The following is a 6,000-nucleotide window of genomic DNA, read 5'->3' as shown; positions in this document are numbered from 1 at the left end:
TAATATTTTAAATTTTAAGTGTTTTGAAAATTATATATATAAAAAAACTATAAGTTTTTAATTTAAGTTACTTGACTTTGAGAACACAATAAAACATACTTCTGTAAATATTTTTATCGAAATTTGCTTTTGTATATGTTCTTTTCATTGAAATGTAGGAGTCATTTGTTAGACTGTATAAAAATAATTTTGAAATAGAATGTATTAGTAATGTTTGCATTATTAATGTTTGTATTAGTAATGCTGGTATTATTCATACTAATATTATTTCTTATACACTTTTTGATGTGTTGTATTAGAACTTGTCTTTTCAATCTTGATATATTTAAAGAAAAAAAATTAAAAGAAGATTGCATATACATTCTAAAATTCATCCGAGATTTAGCACGAGTTCAATATATGTTATTTTTTTCTGAATTTATATGACACAAATGGAATATAGATAATCAATCATACTTTTAATATGTAGATAATTTAAGTTGTTAACTAATATAATTTATAATAATTTTTATGTAATTTTCAAATAATATACATTATTTTTCTTGTCCAAACTTTTGTGGTATTGATAACCAATTATATTTGTAAAATAATTTAATTTTTAAATTTTTGTGAGTTATAATACTTTTCTTCTATTATAATTAAGTGATACTAATATAATTTCGAGAGTCAACCGAATATTTTATATTTTTTTTAAAAAAAAATAAGTTGTTAATTATTATGATTTATAATTTATTTTACATATTTTTTAAAAATATATAACAAATTAAATTGTTTTTAGATATTTTAAGTTGTAAACTATTGTAATTTATAATACTTTTTATGTAATTTTTGAATAATATATGTTACTCTTCTTGTCCAGAATTTTGTGTCGTTGATAGCCAATTATATTTTTTAGATAATTTAAATTTTTAATTATTGTGCTTTATAATATTTCTTTTGTTCAAATTTAAGTGACACAAAGCTTATATGGTCATAATAATTAATTAGGGGTAATATATTAAAATCGTGATTGAGTAGCAAAGCATAAATGTCTTAAATGACTTACAACGACTAATTAGAAGGTAAAATTACTACAAAAATACCCATGAAAAAAAATTAAGTGGATCTCATATAAGACGTCAAGTTAATTTAAAACATCAAGAGTTAATTTGTCATTTTTATATCTATTTTACCTTTTTTATTAAATATTATTAATTTTTTAATACTTAAATGACTTATAATAATTAACTAAGAGTAATATTTAGTAAAAATATGATTGAAGTAGCTGAAGCAGATATGTCATAACTGTCTATTTTTTTATTAAATATTATTAACTTTTTAATACATAAATGACTTATAATAATTATTTAGGGGTGATATAGCAAAATCATGACTGAAGCAGCTGAAGCAGACATGTTATAAATATTTATTTATCTTTTTTAATTAAATATTATTAATTTTTTAATACATAAATGACTTATAATAATTAATTAGGGATGATATAATTAAATCACAAATTGAATATTATTAACTTTTCAATATATAAATGACTTATAATAATTAATTAGAGGCGATATAGTAAAATTATGATTAAAGCATACATGTCATAAATATCTATTTTATTTTTTAATATTAATTTTTTAACATATAAATTACTTATAATAATTAATCAGGAGTGATATAGGAATGTTGGTGAATTTTGAAAAATCAAGAAATACTAATTATTAGGTTTATTTAGTTAAAATCATAATTCAATAGGTTTTAGATAAATCGAGAAAAATATCAAATTGAACAAATAAGTTATATGAGTAAAATATATTTTATATATTAAGTTATTTTAAAATGAAATATTACAAATTTTTGCTTTGAGTTTGAGGTGATTAAAATAACTACAACCCAACAAATAATTAATGCTCAAAGTTTTAATTTAAAAATAAATTAACTTGTAGGAATAATATGCTTAATTCAGTATGGATACTATGATTTGCATATACGAAAATAACCAATTATTATATTTTGTAACGAATTATGTTTAACCTTATATAAGTAAAATCTTGTTAGGTATTTTTCTTTAGTTTCTTTTTGTTGGTATATATTGACTTGACACAAATTTTTAAAAAATATTTATTAAAAATTTATTTTACTAAATTATCTTTATTAATTTTACATTACAAATTTAAATTAGGCAAACTTGTATTTCATGAAACAAATAAGGAAGAAAGCAAATTATATGTTTGACATGAAATGTAAATAAAGAATAAAATGTATTTATTTATTTTTATCATATTAATTATTACAATAAATGATTATCTTATTAATCAACTTACTTAAATATAATATATTTCAAAAAAATTTATATAACCTAAACAAAAGTAACACGTAGATACTCACCTTCATCCTAAATACTATGATTTGAAAAAAAAAAATCCTAAATAGAATGAGGAAAAAAAATTCTAAATACAATGAGAAATATAATTTTTATAGAATAATTATATCTTTTTTAAAAAAAATGAAAAATAGATAATAGATAGAGGGGCCCACCTGTCGAAAGGAATGCAATGGCATTTATGATAAATTTCTTGAATGGCATATTCTGTAATTAATAAGAAAATAAAGGACTTTATTTTAGAATCTTTGATAGGTCCATTAAAAAAGGCACAAAAAATTTCTAATCTAAGCTTATAATTTTCTTTAAATACCTTAATACCCTTAACTTTGAATTTAATATCAAATAAGTGACATGTTAAAACCACTCTTTCTAATATATAGAAAAGAAATATAGATAGATGTTGCATATTTAAGTAGTTTTACACAATTCAGTTTTGTAGAAAATTTACAATACCAAATTTGGTTAGTGTTTCTGCAGACTACAATCATAGGTATTCCGATCATTAGAATTCAATAATCCGACAGACCACGTGGACAAAGGTTTGCCAATGCTTTGGAAAATAAAATAGCCGAACGGCCCTTCGATCTAATTAAATAATATAAATATAGTACATTTTAACTAATCATATTTACATAAATTTTTACTTTTACAAATAAAAATTTTAATTAATTATGTATTTTCGTTGGATGTATCAAAAATTAATTATATATCTCTACAGAGCCAAAATCTAAAAAAATGTATCGAGAGCTAATTATATATCTTTACAAAGAAAAGAATATATCTTCGTTGAATATATTATGTATCTCGACAGACTCAAAATCAAGATTTTCAGTAATTATGCCAAATATTGGAGTTTTCTATAATTAAGTTCTAAACTGTCGAAATTTTTGGTGTTTTCCCTAATGGAAATTCCTAGAAATTGATTCGGAACAGCGGTTGAAACCAGGCCCAAATGGCCCATTATTTAGGTTTAGCCCATTCACACCCACCCACCTTAAGGCCTCTTTTGGAGAACAAAAGCCTTTTCCAAGGCCCATTGTGGGAATAATTGAAGGGAAAATTTCATAAATAACAACTGTAGAGTCATAATTATAACTTTTATAGCAACAGTTTAAAAATTACGAAAAATAGCAATATGTATTTTGTATTTTAGTAAAAAGTTGCTATAAAAATACATATACAAATATGTTAAAAGGTTTCGTATTAAACTCTAATCAGTTAGAGTAAATTATGGGATAAAACTGTTCCTTATTTTAAGCAACATTTAAATAACAGATACCTTTACCTTAACCGTTAATACACAATTTGAAATTCAAATATCGGTTTTCATATACATCACGTAAAAGTATTTAAAAAAAAATTGAGAAATTAAAATATCATTGATGAACTCTGTATTTTACGAAGAATATTTGAATAATCAATTCCACTATTACAGGTATGGTAAAATAAAATTTTTAGATCATGTTTATGGAATTGCGAAAACATTTTGAAAGTTAATAACAATATGGGTTAATGATCATGAAGTTGAAAATTTTATATATTGTATTTTGAATTTTATAAGTTTTGGGTGAAATTTTTTTTTCTACTTTTTTTCTCAAAAATCAAAGATTTTCTTTTCGTCATGTATGTATGAAACTAAATTAAACTTCTTAAATGCTAAATTTAAATTGTAGTAGATGATACAAATTATTCTGATGAAAAATGTATTTTCCGTGAGAATTTTATTTTATTTGTGTATATATAAATTATTAATTATATGCAGTACATATTATATAATTGAATTTGTATTTAATATTTTGTAGTATTCTGGACCTTGACGATGGAAAGCATACCTGTTCTGATTAAACATACTGCTAATATGAACAACATTAAACAACAGTATGAAGATTACATCAGTGATGCAATATTGTTGAGCATAAACGCTTCATACAACCAACTGCGCGAAGTACTAGCTTCGCACATGGATGTAGATTTGACATACAAAAGCATTCACGTTGAATATCAGTTAACAGATATTGAAGGTAAAATACGTATTCGTAATGACATGGGTTTGAAGGTCTACATTATGCAGAAAAGGGAGGTAAAGGCAATGAGTGCTTTGCCCTTGTACATAAGTGTTTCGGAAAAGGATAGCTTCAATGAATTCGTTAGTTCATCAATATGTAACGCTGCGAGTATAAATTTATCACTGCGCGTAACGTTGTGAATATAAGTACTGAAAGAGCATTGATAGTTACTAATTCAGATGAATATTTGGATGTATTAGATATTGATGCAACTAAAGTAATTATCTCAGACCCACATCACAAACATATTGAGGTTGAACAAGTTTATATATCGAAAAGGGTGTTAAAATCTGTGATGAAGGATTACACGATTCGAGAGAAGTTTCAATCACGATTTGTTAGATCAAGTAAAACCTGGTAAGTTTGTCATATATATAAAATTTGTTGTTTTCTTCTTGTTAAATTGTATTACAGCATATGCATTTAAAAAATACATATAGATTAATTTTTTTTTACTTGTTGTAAATTACATTTAATAATTTGTTTTTAGTTTTGCAGTTACACATTAATATGCAAATCACGTAATTGTGATTTTTTATTTCGTGCATCTGATATCAACAAATCAGGAATGTTTTGTGTTAGAGAATTCTTACCCGAACACACATGTCCGATAAAGGATAAGATTTATCCTAAGTTTCATGCTACTAGTAAGTTAATTGGAGGTATGGTGAAACAAAAGTTTAAAAACCACAAAAGAAAGTACAGTGCGATTGAAATCAGAAGTGACATAAAGGAAGACCTTGATATGGATTTAACGTATATTATGTGTTGGCGAGTTAAGGAACAAGCACTTGAAGATTTGAGAGGGAAACCGTCGGAATCATACGGAAAACTACCTGCATACATTTATGTTTTGAACACTACTTACCCAGGTTCACATATATGAATGAAAAAGCATGAAGATAATGAGTTTTGTATATTTTTGTCGCACTAACTACATTCATACAAGGGTTCGATCACTGTAGACCTGTGATAGTTGTTGATGCAAGTTATCTCAGAGGACTGTACAATGGCACATTTATAGCTGCATGTACCATGGATGAAGCCGGTAAGCTATTCTCGAAATGTATTTGACTCTATGAAAAGATGTATGTGTTTATAATATATATATATATATATGTAGCATATTTATATTTGTACTATTTATTTGTTATGTTTTTGATATATGAATTTATATTAAAGTTGTGAATTATGTTTATGAAATTAATTTCATTCACATAATTGGTAAGTTATATGTTTTTTTAGAGTACTTATTCAATTTTTTGTGGATGTTGATTGGGAGAAGGATATGGTTCCAGATATATTTATATATATTATAGGTATAAGTTATGTTTGTGTGTTAAATTCTAGTTAAACTTGTTTCCAGCTGTATGTATTTGAAAAATACATATGATTTTTTAATGTCTGTATATATCGTACTTTTAATGTATTTATTTCATGTTCAGGCCATATATTTTCATTGGCATATGGAATAGTAGATTCTGAAAATGATGCGTCCTGGACATGGTTCTTTCAGAATTTAAAGGAAGCATACGGTGAAAGAGAACGTGTGTGTAGTTTCCGATC

Source organism: Capsicum annuum, chromosome 3, assembly GCF_002878395.1.
Source record: "Capsicum annuum cultivar UCD-10X-F1 chromosome 3, UCD10Xv1.1, whole genome shotgun sequence".
NCBI lineage: Eukaryota > Viridiplantae > Streptophyta > Magnoliopsida > Solanales > Solanaceae > Capsicum > Capsicum annuum.
This window is presented reverse-complemented; position numbering follows the sequence as displayed.